Source organism: Poecilia formosa, unplaced genomic scaffold (genome assembly GCF_000485575.1).
Source record: "Poecilia formosa unplaced genomic scaffold, Poecilia_formosa-5.1.2 Scaffold379, whole genome shotgun sequence".
NCBI classification, from domain to species: Eukaryota; Metazoa; Chordata; class Actinopteri; order Cyprinodontiformes; family Poeciliidae; genus Poecilia; species Poecilia formosa.
Genome location: NW_006800318.1, coordinates 495,411 through 508,903, shown reverse-complemented (window position 1 = coordinate 508,903; position 13,493 = coordinate 495,411). Strand labels below are relative to the sequence as shown.

The following is a 13,493-nucleotide window of genomic DNA, read 5'->3' as shown; positions in this document are numbered from 1 at the left end:
ATTAGAGCCACCTACCTGAGACTGATGTGAGCGCATATATCTTTGTGAACAAAGAACAATATGTGTCCTGTAGCTCTGTGTCTGTGCTTGCAACTAACTGCGTATCACCACCAGTCAGGGCTTTTTCATCCAATTATATCAAAATATGGCATCAAACAGTGTCAAACAAACCAAACCCTTTACGAAACCTGTTCCCATCCTCGCCTGTGGGGGCGCTGCATCAAGAACTATTGAAGGAAGCAACACAAAACCACTGAAGACGACACTGAGCGCAACCTCCTTCACAAAATGTAAACATCAGATTTGAGCAGTTTTACGATTTCTCTTTTGTCTTTGGTAAAAGACTACAATCCATTTCTCCCTCTAGCACTGGACTAGTATGTTTGTTTTGGTTGTTTTTACCCAGAATGCCCCACGGTGTAGTTCACTTCCTGCTGCTGACCGCTTGGCGTTCACATGCATTCAACCGAACTGAGGCTCACTAGTTCACTTTTTTCGAGTCTTTGCTCTTGTGGACACTGCATTTTGTTTTTCCACATTCTCCTTCAGTAACTTTTCATTTTAAGATTAAAATAAGTGATGAAAGTTGATTAAATAATCTTCCTCTTTTCTTAACTCTTAATATCAAATGAAGAGAAATCCCTGCATCCAGTTTTCTTTAAACTCCGTGAGATTGACCTTCACCCGAAACGAAGCGGTCTCTTCTGGGTCGTTTATTTCCATGCCCCATTTCGTGAACTTCTTCCCAACATCCTCAGGAAACCGAGTCATGCAGTTTAGGGATCAGAAGGCAGAGTTTTCATTTTCCTGTGATAAAATATCAGCCGGCTCCGAGACCCCAGCAGCTCTTTAACTCATAACGATGATTGAAATTTGCAATAAAAGCCAAATCCCCAAACACATTTCAAGATGATTTTCAAAGCCTGCAGAAATGAGGCGAGGGGAAACGAGCAGCTAACTGGAGTCACTAACGACCTCAACATAATTTCCTTCATCCCAAAGATGTCAATACTACACTGGTTTTACCTAAAAAATATTTTTTGTAAAACTAATTGACAAGTACTTGCAACCACTTGTAAAATTGTTTCTCCAAATGTCAGTTTCTGATTAAATTTGATAAAAACTAATGCTAAACTTCAAGAAACGCATTTCAGATATCAGAACAGATAAACTGGAAGAATGAAAGGACAACAAAACAAGCAGGGAGGAACTACAATCAGATTACTTGGGATTAATCAATTATAAAAACCACCATGAGTTAATTTAGTAACCGATTAATCGTGAATTGAAGTATACAGACTCAAAAAAAAAACCAAATTTCCGAAAAAAAGAAAAAATCAAAACAAGAAAAAAAGCAAAACCGGGCAAAAAAATTAAAATTAAAAAAAAAAAGAACATCTTTGTAACCCAGAGCTCTTGGAGTGATAGTTTTAGTTTCACCTGGATCAAATTCTGCAAAACAAAATATCACATTTTGCCATCCAATTATTGTTCAATTAATCCAGAAATAACCAACAGACCAGCAGAAAGGCCCGAGATTTTCACATGTTGATGTTTAAAGTATTTTCAGCTGCAGATGCAACAAATGATCAAGTGTTCACAAGATGTAAGTGGTTAAGCAGAATGTAGCAAACTTTTTTATGTGATTAATCGATTAATCATCAAAATAATTGATTACTAAAATAATCCCTAGCTGCAGCTCTGTCTATATGCATGATGTTGTACATGTTGTTATTACACTGTGGGGAGAAAATCAGCTGAAATAAGTTGTTAAATTACCAAAAATAATGTAATTTATGTCCACAACTTTATAGCAATTCTTGGATATTAAGTTTACAAAAGTTTACAACCAAATCCTCCAATTTTAGCCTCTCTTTAAAATAGAATATGACATAAATTATGTTTTCCTCAAATATAAAAGTCTGCAGTTTCAGATATTCAATAGAAGGAATTTTTAATTTTGATCCTCATGATGCAAATTTGAGGTGACCATCAACTATTGGGAAAAAATGGAGATAAAAGCTTCTTGTTTTGCAAAATGTTTTGATTTTGCAATGAAAATATCCTTTAGAGTTTCTGCCATCTGATTGGCTGGTTAACAATTGTATAAATTAACAAAAACAATTAATCATTAGAATATTGCTTATTCTAATGATTAATCGATTAATCGTATATAAAATTTTTCTTACATTCAAAAGATGTTCATCTAACCACTTAAACATTTTTATACAATGTTAGAAATGCATTAAAAGATGCAAGTAAATAATTAAAATCCTTTTTAAAATAAGAGAAACATTTTGTTGCCTAAAATGCAATGACAGCATTCCTTTAGTAAAAATAAACAAAGTGAAGCTAAAACACTGGAGAAGTTTTGGTTAAACGTATTTACAGACAGAAGTGTGTTTTTTAATTATCTTAAATTCAAAATGTATATATTGTTGTACAGATTTAGCATATGTTGACATTTTTCAGCAATTGGCCTTTTTTAAGTTTATACTCCAGTTAACGATTAATCACGATTAATCGTTTCAGCAGAAAGTTTGTCCTTTCAGATATTCCATCTGTCGGTCCTGGTGTTCATTTCAGTTTCCCTACGATAAACACTGGAAGAGGAAGCCATTGTTCTGCTGCTTTTGTTCTGAAGTATCACAGAACCCGTGTTTATGTCCATTCTGTCCACCTCCAGCCTCGACAGTTCCCTCTTTAATCATTTCAGAGCTGAAGGGTTTGATTTTCAGCCTCCACTTCTCAAAGCGCTTCACATCCTCCAATCAGAGGCTGTGAATCATCTACTGGCATTTATAAAACCCTTCCTCCTCCTCCTCCTCGGATGCTTGACCGGACCTGCAGCGGTCCAGTCAGGCATCACTGCAGCTCAGACAGATGATGGTTCAGGATCTTCCTTTTGTTTAGGCAGCAGCCCCCTGACTGCCCACTGTCCAACAGAAAGCATCTGTTGTTTCCTCTTTCTGTTTATCTTCACCTGTTTTCACCGTGTTGAACTGAGTCACTGCTGACTCAAAACAAATCAACACAAACAGGTGAATAAAAACAAAAGCATCCAATGAAATCCAGCTTTTCACTGGCAGCTTCACCTGAAAGGAGCTTTGTGACGGCTGTTCAAACAGAGATCTGAGTCAGACTCCTGTTAGCCCAGAAAGGTGAGCCAACCGTTAATTCAGATTATGCTTCATCTGGTAGCATTTCCCTCAACTTTATGTATCCCTGTCTATCAGGAGCACCCAGAAAAACCTTAAAGCCTCCGGACGGAGAGCTGAAAATAAAAAGGAAATTAGATTTAAGATGGGAAATAACAGCCAGAATCTGTGATTAGCTAATCATCAATAGCCTCTAGGAAAACATCAGTAGTTATCTTAGAATAGCAACTGCCTTCATAATGGCGCAGCATATTACTGTAGAAATCTTTCAAATGTGGAAACAAGCATAAAAGTTTGCTTGCTCACCATTCAGATCTTATGTGACTGCCATTTTTCAAAATGGCTGCCATCTCTGAGCCATTTAAAGCCATTATTGGCATAAAATGTTCATTTTCACTACTTGTATAAGGTTTGTATCACATCTGTTTGACTATTGGTCATCATGTAGCATTTCACAAGGTTAATGGTTAGCATTAGCTTCAGCTAATATTTTATATGGTTAGCGGTTTGGCAATTAATACCTTGTTTAGCCAATCAGTGGTTAATGAACCTAACTATTTGGTTAGCTGTAATATCTACTGCTTGTTTTAGTACAAACAGATATTCTCCATTACAACTTTGGCAGCCATTTTGAAAAATGGCCACCATGAAAAGAAGATCAAGAAAATATGTATAATATGTATAATTTTACAACAAACACATTCATCTAATTGCTTATGTTCGTGCAAACAGAAATTCTCCATTACGACCATAATGGCCGCCAGATAAAGGAAATAAGATCAAGATCATATTCAAATATGGCCGCCATCTTTGATTTTTCAATTTTTAAAAATATTTTAAAATGATCTAGAGTCAGCACACAAGTCCAGTTATTACAGCTGGAACCTTGCGATTAGGACTCAGACCTGAACCTTCACAGCCACATAAAGACGGTTACAAAGTAGGCCTTCTATCACATTAAAGATTTTCTGTTGCTGCATCAACCTTCCAGACCTCTCAGGTCTTCTGGTTCCGAGAACCAGAACCAAACATGGAGAAGCAGCATTCAGCTTCTATGCACCACAAATCTGGAACAAACTTCCAGAAAACTACAAAACTGCCAAAACAGTTTAAATCTAGACTAAAACCCTGGTTAGAGCTGCCTTTGATTAGAGGTAACTAGAACATTTATCAACATATTTGCTGATGATTTTTGTGATGTCTTGACAAAATGTAACGTTTAATGCTTGTTTCTTGAACTGCCTTGTTGTTGAAATGTGCCCTACAAATAAACTTGACGCAAATAATTTTAAAAACGTGATGCAAATATTTAATGCCATCACGGAAAAACTTTTTTACTGCAACGGTAAAATCGAAATTAATGAGAGAAATTCTAGTATGTTTTGTTACATTTTTATAGATTTTTGTGGAAATTGTATTTGTAGCTTTTTGTTTTCAGGACTGAATGACGTAAATCTTCAGAGCCGCTGAATTTTATCCAACAGCAGCTGAAAGAGGAAGAAGCGCAGCTTTTCTGCTCCTGTTTCTTTTATTTTCTGCTCTCATTAGCTCTTCTATTCAAGCCCTTTCCTGCAGGCTTCAGACCCAGTCGATGGTTTCAGCGTTTTATGCAGAAGCTGCAGCTTCTTTCATCCTTACTCCTGCTGCTGTAACTGTGAATGGGTCCTCCAGGTACCGCTCAGTGGGAGCAGAAGCACAGTGGTTCTTTCCCTGCACTCATCTCTGCAGAGCGCTTCGTTACATAACATCTCCTCAGACCTTCACCGCTCCTTCGGGAGCGAGCGGATCCAGGAATTTTCAGAGCTTCAGATGGTTGTTCTGGGAATGAAAGGTGAAATTCTTTGTGGATTAGATCAGCGGGAGGCTTGGTCCTTAAATAACTCGGGGTCGCCATTGATCATTTCCAGCTTTTGTCCTGGGCAGAGCCGCTGTCCTCCCACACAGCCTGAACAATGCAGCAGCTACGCTCTACAGCTGGATGTGGCTCCGCGGAGCTGGGGGGATGTTTCAACTGTCTGTCACACAGTTTGGAGGAATAAAAGTCAAAAATATGATAGCAGATCACTTCCTTTTGTTTTATAATAATTCAAACCTCAAGTTCCTGTCCATCCTGCTGCCAAAATAACAAATTTGTCTTAAAATTGTGCATATCAGCCAGAGGAATCCTCCAAATGTGGAAACAAGCATAAAAGTTACTAGTTTTCAAAATGGCTGCCTTTTAAAGCAACTATGGACATACAAGGCTACTTTCACAACTTTTCATGTTATGTCATCATATCTTTTTAACTTTGATCATCATATTCAGACATCTTTAAAGTAACAAGCATTTTACAGACTGAGCAATAATCATCTCAACAGTTAGCATTAGCTAATATTCTTTTTATGTGTTTAGCTAAGCGTTCAGATTCTTGTTTAACAGATTATTGGTGAGTGAACATAACTATTTGGTTAGCTGTGCCAACCACTAGTCATATCTACTGTTTATTTTAGTGCAAACAGATATTCTCCATTACAACCATAGCGACCAGTTTTATAAATGACCACCAGAGAAAACGAGAACAAAATCGGTTAATCTTTCAAATGGAGAAACAAGCTTAAAAGTTAGCATTTTTTCCAAATGGCTGCCGTTTTTGAGCCCTTAAAAGAAATTAGCATAAAATTTTACCCATTTTAACAAATTTGATTAACTTAATGTCACATCATGTATTTTTGTTTTTGGTCATCATATCCATACAACTTTAATATTATGTATCATCTTACAGGATAAGCAGTGGTCTTAATGGTTAGCATTAGCTTCTGCAATTTCTTTAGCATTTTATTGGTTAGGTAAGGTAACATTTTAGTTATCTGTGTCCATCACTAATAATATCTACTGCTTATTTTAATGCAAACAGATATTCTCCATTACAACCATTTTTTAAAAATGGCTGCTCATATCTTCTTCAGAGATTTCAGGCGTGGAAAAACCCTTAATTCATAAGCAACCTAATAAAACGTGTTATAAATAAGTTCCAGTAAGTTCAAGCTTTCCAAACCCAGAACTAAATAAGCGTCACTTGTCTTTGATCATTCTTTGCACACAATTCAACAAGACGTTGGTGTTTGATAAAAGAGAAATCCACCACCATCTGCTTTCACAAGGTCATAAAACATGACTGGAAGGGCTGACTGTTTCTATACAGTAAGCGAACCCTTGTAAAGACATTTCCTCTAAGAAGTGTAAGGATTTCTGCCAAGAATAAATGTGAGAAGAAATGTCCCTCCACGTTGCTCTTGTATAATTCAGAGAGACAAAATGTTCCTCTTCAGTGTGAAGAGAGTCTGTGTTTCCAGCTGACAATCATCACAGTCTGGCAGTTTCACACGTCAAGCAATCAGAATAAAAAAATAAAAAAGAAACGGCTTCACATCCTCAAATGCAAATGATGGGTTTTACAGGCTCCGAGTGAACGAGACAAACCCCTTCAGTCTGTGAGCTGCAGCTACATTTTCCAGGAGAGTCTGCCTGGCATTAAAGAAACCTTATCGGGTGAAGACAATTCAACATGTGGAATATTCCCAATTTTTGACCTAATATGCTTCCTTGAAAAGGTTAGGAAAAGTCTATGGTCTGTACAAAACATGTCCATCACATTTTCTCCATAAGACAGTTCTTAAATAATGAGATTTTATTCTGCTCACTGTAGAATGAGTTGTTTTAGGGCCTCCTGTCACTTTAAATCCAATAATTTGCTGCTGCCCACGCCCACCAACTCAACATTTACACTCAGACTTGAAAATAGTTGCAAACTGATGTGTAATTATACAACCATACATCTTTGAAAAGCAGAAGTGGAGCCTTCTGAACAAACAACAAGAATGTAGCAAGTAGTTTCTGGATGGTAAGTCGACAACAAAACACTTCGTCTTTTCCAGCAGCCATTGTACAGTACACACAGTGATAAAACCAGCTGACTAAACGTACTGGAGATCAGCTGGGGTTGCTAGGTAATGGGCGGAACTCTGCTGGGGTTGCTAAGTAACGGACTGGGCTTTGCTGGGGTTGCCAGGGAACAGGGAAGCGCCTGCCGATTTGAAACATTAAATTCAAAAGGTTTTTGAAATGGCTCAATTCTCACGACACTAAAAAACATCAATTTATTGTCAAAAATCTGCAATAACAGAAGTACAACATACAAAATGTAAATTCTGTCTAATACGTCCCCTTCAACATTGTTTTAGAGCATCATAATAATCGGGGTGTCGTTAAGATTGTTGAAGGGGGAAAACTGGTATGTGAACTAAGCGTCACTGATAAAAGTTTATACATTTAACTTTTGGTAGCTGTAGCAAAGATGTGGAAAAACAAACAAAAAAAATATTTTACTCCAGAAACATATTTCAAAGACTAACCTTTAACATTTGTACTCCAGAACCTCCTATTTCACTAAGACATAAATAGATGAAATACATTTTTATTTGCTTCTTAAAATATGGAAAACATAACAGAACTTGCCAATCTTGATCAATATTCCTCAGACAATAAATGGCTAGAAGATCATAGTTACTGGCACTAAAGCTCACCATAATTACAGGTACAGCAGCAATAATTTAAAACAGGAACATGACAAACAAAACCAGAACCCAAACATATTCCATCTGCATGCCTGCTGTAACAGAGCTTTCAAACGGGTGAATTATCTCCTCAGCATCTCATTAAGCTCTCTGGAGGCCTGCTAATGCATCAATTATTTGATAAGGGGGGCTGAAGCAGGTGAACATCAAAAACATGACAAACACCGCAGAGGAATGAGATCGGACACCACTGATCTGGAGCATACAGGAATCTCTCTCTGTACGCTCCAATGCTGAGAAACGTCTAAGAGCTTTCTCCCATTACTGTCAGCAGGACACCAATACTTGTAGCACTGCTCATTTTTCTGCTCTAAATAAATGTAAAAGTTCAGTTTGGAGGATTTTCTTTTACTTTTAAATGTTCAATGTGAGTTTTTCAGATATAAAATATAATTTTATAGTTATTTTACTGATCTTTACCAGGAGTATTAGGTAGTAGCTATAACATTTAATCAGTTTACCACAGAAACACTGCGAGTTAGCTGCTTTAAGTTGGTGAAGATGAAAGTTTTGTTGTAGTTTGAGCTATGAGGCATGTTTTACTCTGATAGGTTCATTTCAATGCCATTTATGACCTAAACGATCCCAGGATGCAGTCATACAGCTCTGGCATAGTTGCTGTTTTTATGCCACTGAAAAGGTTTATCTATTCAGGTGTTTCAAGGTCAGTAACACCGTACCAAACTACGATGAGATGACTAATGCTGCAATTTTATGGCTTTAATAAGCCGGAATGTTTGAAGGCTACCACATTTATTTACAAGGACAAACAACTACACAATACACTTGAAGGTGTCTAAATTTACCAATAAAAAGTTAAATAAAACAAAAGAAACTAAATTCAAACAAAAAACAAACAAAACAGAAGCTCTAGCTCAAAGAGAAGAGTCTACAGAAACAATTAATTACCAATTTGCGAGAAGGGCACATTTAACCTTAATTAAAAACCAAACAAACAAACAGTAATTGATGAGCTTCCATTTTAGAGCCTCTAGATACCCTGAATTTGGTCCTGTGGAGGAAATTCTTGGTCCATATTATTTGCAAAGGAGGTAAATCAGACTGAATCCAGTTCTAAAGCCTCTGTGCTTTTAATGTTGACTCTTGGACTTCTAGCATATAAGACACAATTAAAATATAGCAAGATTTTCTCCATTTCAAACTTTGTTTTTTTACACATGTTGAAACAACTGAACAAATATTTGTGGTACAGTAAGTAGCTACCATGTCTGTGTTTTCTGTGGATGTAAATCTGAAGATATTAAGCATATTTTTAATGTCCACCTAAAGACCTCGGTTTCAGTTCGGTTGAAGTCAAATTCATATGTGAACGCCAAGCAGACTGGCGACCGCACCAAAAGCAGGAAGTGGACTACAGCGCAGGGCATTCTGGGTAAACACAACCAAAACAAACTTGCTAGCCTAGCGCTAGCAGAAGAAACGGGTCCTGGTCTTTTACTGAAGACAAAAGAGAAATAAAATGTGATGCCACTCCATTTTTGTTTACATTTCATAAAGAAGGAAGTTGCACTCAGAGGTTTTTGTGTCGTTTCCTTCAGTGGTTGTTGTTGCAGTGCCCCCACAGGCAAGGAGGGGAACTGGTTGTTCAATTAGTTTGGTAGCTTAGATATAATGCAGTGTGAAAGAGAACTGCAACAGCTGAAAATGGAACAAATTTTGAAATTTTGGTCCTCAATCAAACCAAATCTACAGGACTATCAGGTGTGAAAACATCCTCAATGACTTGAAGTTGGAAGTTCAATTATATATTTGCTGGATTGTTGTGGAAATAGTTTAGACTGCAGCTGGTTTGAGGCATTTAAAGCATGCTGAGGTGAGCTTAATCTTCATTAGTACAGACAGAATGTCTGCATTGCGTAGCATGACATTATGTAATCTTATTATTCAGTCATTGCAGTGACATTTGAGAAGCTCTTGTGGTAATTTTTCAGTAGCGGTGAATGCTTGACAAAGCTTCTGATCCAACTCTTAGTGCTACGATGTCACAAGAACAAAGAGATGCTGCTGATGCATAATTTACTTAAAGCTGCAAGTCTTCCTGCTCTACTGAAGCAAGATATGCAACAGTGTGATAAAAGTACGAAATTCAACCCAACAGTTTAAAGTTTCTTCTGTACCAACTTAATACCAGCTTTTAAAATAAAAAAAATCCTTTTAGGTCTTTTAGGAGAAATAATAAACAGATTCTTCAGAGCATGTAAGATCCACTCACCTATTGTCAGCAGTCCCATCAAACTTTTCCACAGGACTTTACCAATTTTCACTAATCTCTTCTGGCTTGTTGTGGGTCTCAGATTCTGCCAAGCGTTTCGTTTGGTTCTGGTCCAGTCTGATGATCCAGTTTTCCAGCCTCTATTGCCTCTTCTTTTTGTTTTAAGTGTGGGCGTCGGAGATCTTGAGTTGATGGAGTTAAAATTTCATGAGTACTTCTTTAATACTAGATGAAGGAGTTCCTGTGGATGTTGTTGTTCCTCTTGGAGAATAAGGCTTCGGTAACCTTCAAGTGTTTTCTTCTGTATAATAGTTGAGAAGTAACAGGTCTCAGGGTTTCAGATTGTTTTCAGAGAGCTGCCCTGCCCATCCTGTAGAAAGGGAGGAAGAGTGGGAGGAAGAGCAGGAGGATGTGGGTGGGAAGTAATGGAGAGGAAAGAGAGGATATAGAGGAAGGGAGGAGAGGAAGAAGAATTGAAGGGTTAGAATATGAAGGGTCAGTTAAACTACTAAAAATCTGACTTAAAATGTCAAGTTTTCAAGCTGAGCAGAACTACTTTACGGAATCTTACAGTGGTGCAGGTTTACAATGGGTTTAACTGAAATGTTAGCACATATATACACATAATTTTAATTATTAAAGCACCAAAGGGAGGTTATAAATTCCCATAAAGAGATGACATGGCCATACAGTGACAGATGAACAGTAAGAAACACAACAAAGAGGTATGACAGAAACAAAAGAATGAAGATTTAAAAATGGAACAATTTGTCTCTAAAGACTCAAAACTGCCAAAAGATAAACAATACAAAACATGAAAAGATCCAGAACAAAAGAGACACAATGGCAATCCAATCAAGAGATTCAGACAAATTAACATAGATGGATGGTTGCTTCAAAGAGACAAATAACCACAGAACTACACCAAAACCTGCTAAAGGGATCAAGATTATATCCATACACAACAGGTTTGGCTTTGCCATTAAAACATATGGACGCTTGAACAGATTAAAACATTTTTTTCATTTACTTTTAGTTTTATAGATGGAAGGTTGTATAGGTGGATGAATATTTGAAATAATTTGTGGCTTTCAAGTTAGATAGATTATTCATGTTTGGATGTAGATAAAATGCATGAATTTATTCATTATTGTGCTTAAACATTTACCTGCTAATGAGACTAGAGATTGAAATTAAGTAGCTGGCTATAATCTTATGTATTTACTTGTAACTGTTCTTCAATATATATTGCCCCATTTTTAAAAGAAAACTTGAACTTGCTTGGATGAATGGTAAAAAGAAAATACATCCAAGTAGTACAAATACATGCAACATATTTCACAATGTCATTATTAATTAAAAAGCTGCTAAACATTGAAACTCTGGCTGCACAAAATTTTAAAACATTGTGATGAGTTCCATTGAAATATCTGCCTATTTTCTTCTTTCCTCTCCCTAATCTGTGCTTACATCACTCCATGACCTTCAGCATTTTGGGTAATGTCATTTGTGTCTGATGTCTGTAACTGACTAAATATTATACTAGCATGAAAAATGCTTATTTATAACATCTAGAACAGGGGTGCCCAAACGTTTTGAGAGCAAGATCTACTTTTTCTCTCACCAGCCACCTGAGATCTACCTCACGACACAAAGACATAAAAATTGCAAATTAAACTCTATTGACTAATTTTATATGCGAATATTCATCAGTTATAGCAGAAATAATAAAGTGACAGAAAGCCTAACGTAGTTTCTTCCTCAGTGAGATTCTGACACTGGGAGCAGCTTACTGGTTTCTCAGTCAGAAGCTGGTTGCAGACCTGACGCCAGCAGGTGTCAGTCAGTCATGGTAGATCTGAAATTTGGTTTGATGACCTCAATATGAGAAACTACAGACTGATAGGAGGAACCAAAGAGCCCAGAAAAGGTAAAGGCAAATCTTCTGAAGTCGGGATATAATTAATTAAATTTCACATAATTATCGCTGTAGAATTAGTTAAAACTTAATGAAATATATTTGTCCCATTTGATGTTTGTTGTGACGTTTACTCACAAACAAACAAGGTAATTAGTCCAATTTTGTCGTTTATTGAATGTTCAGAAACTACAGCAGGTGTAATGAGCCACAGCAAAGGTAAACAAAGGTACAACAACCCGAACAGACGATCAACTCTAAACTACTCCTCCTTTTTACTCTGTCTCTTTGTTGTTTAAGCCACCCGTTGCCATGGCAGCCGCCTGCGCCCCGCAAGGCGAGCTGAGATTATTTTAAAAACACAACATTCAGTTCGTTACGATATCAGGTTTCCAGACTCGGTATTATTTCTCGATTATTAATAAGCTTCTCATGAACACAGCGGTGTTGAGTAGGTAACTTAAACTCCTGCTCTGCTCGTCAGTCGATCTTTGAGTCGCCTTTTGTTTTTTTGTTAATGGAACCGAAACGCACAGAATAGCGTAATACTTTGTTGAAACAATAATTACTGAGATTATTCATTTTAACACGTTTCGTTGATTTTTTATAATTATTATTTTTTAATGAAGCTACGTTTAGGATCTTAGTGAATATTTTTTGATAAGCCTGTCAGAAGAGGAAGTGCTGGTCTCAGCGTCCTGGTGGTCTTCAGTTTGTCACCTGCCAAGATCGACTCAAAACTTTTCCTTGATCGACCGGTCGATCGCGATCGACGTATTGGGCACCCCTGATCTAGAATATATTAGTTGTCAATTACTGCACTGAAAAAAGTCCTATGTTATTAAAATTTTGAACAAGTTGATTTTGCAATGATGATATATAAGCTAAAACAACCCCAAAACTCTAAATAGTATGTAAAACCATAATACTTTCTTTTTACCATGATTGTAAGTAAGGATGTTTGAAAGTATATTTTAAGCTATGGACAAATGAATGTATTGTGCTTCTAGTTACTTCAGGAACTAAATAAAACATTTGTGAACATTTTAGAGTATACTGGAAACTCTAGAGCAGTGGTCCCCAAACTACGGCCCGCGGGCCGGATCTGGCCCACCTAAACATTTGGTCCAGCCCCCTGAACAATACCAGAGAGCGTTCAGGTTTTTGTTCATATACCGTATTTTCCGGACTATAAGCCGCTTATATGTGGATTTTTCTTCAACCACTAGGGGGCTCTTTAGCAGGAAGTGAATCATTGGAAGTCAAAATTGGAAATAAAAGAAGAAAGCACCCATTAAAACGGAATTAGGTTTTAATAGGGAATTAAAATTTGAGAATGTTGTTGATCAGTTAAAAAGCATTGAGGGGAAAAAGATTTTTAGTTTTTTTTTTTTTTTTTTAAATACTGGGATCATTATGAGAATTTGAGGTATAGATATTAGGATCCAGTAGGTGGCAGTAGTGCAACAATCATGGATGCAAGCTGCTGTTGAAATCTAAAGAAGAAGAAGAAGAAAGCGCCCATTTTCATTTAGCACATGCTAGTATCAGACAGGAAGGATCAGCACTT

General features: G+C 36.9%; 1 protein-coding gene across 7 annotated transcripts in view; it reads right to left on the bottom strand.

The window, feature by feature from the left end:
- Positions 1-13,493, bottom strand: part of shank3b (SH3 and multiple ankyrin repeat domains 3b) — a 45,187-nt gene that overhangs the window by 23,310 nt on the left and 8,384 nt on the right. For all 7 annotated transcript variants that reach the window (XM_007575496.2, XM_016662577.1, XM_016662574.1 and 4 more), the window contains exon 2: positions 10,006-10,375. The gene's annotated coding sequence lies outside the window, so the exon portion shown is untranslated. The remainder of the gene's footprint in view (positions 1-10,005; positions 10,376-13,493) is intronic.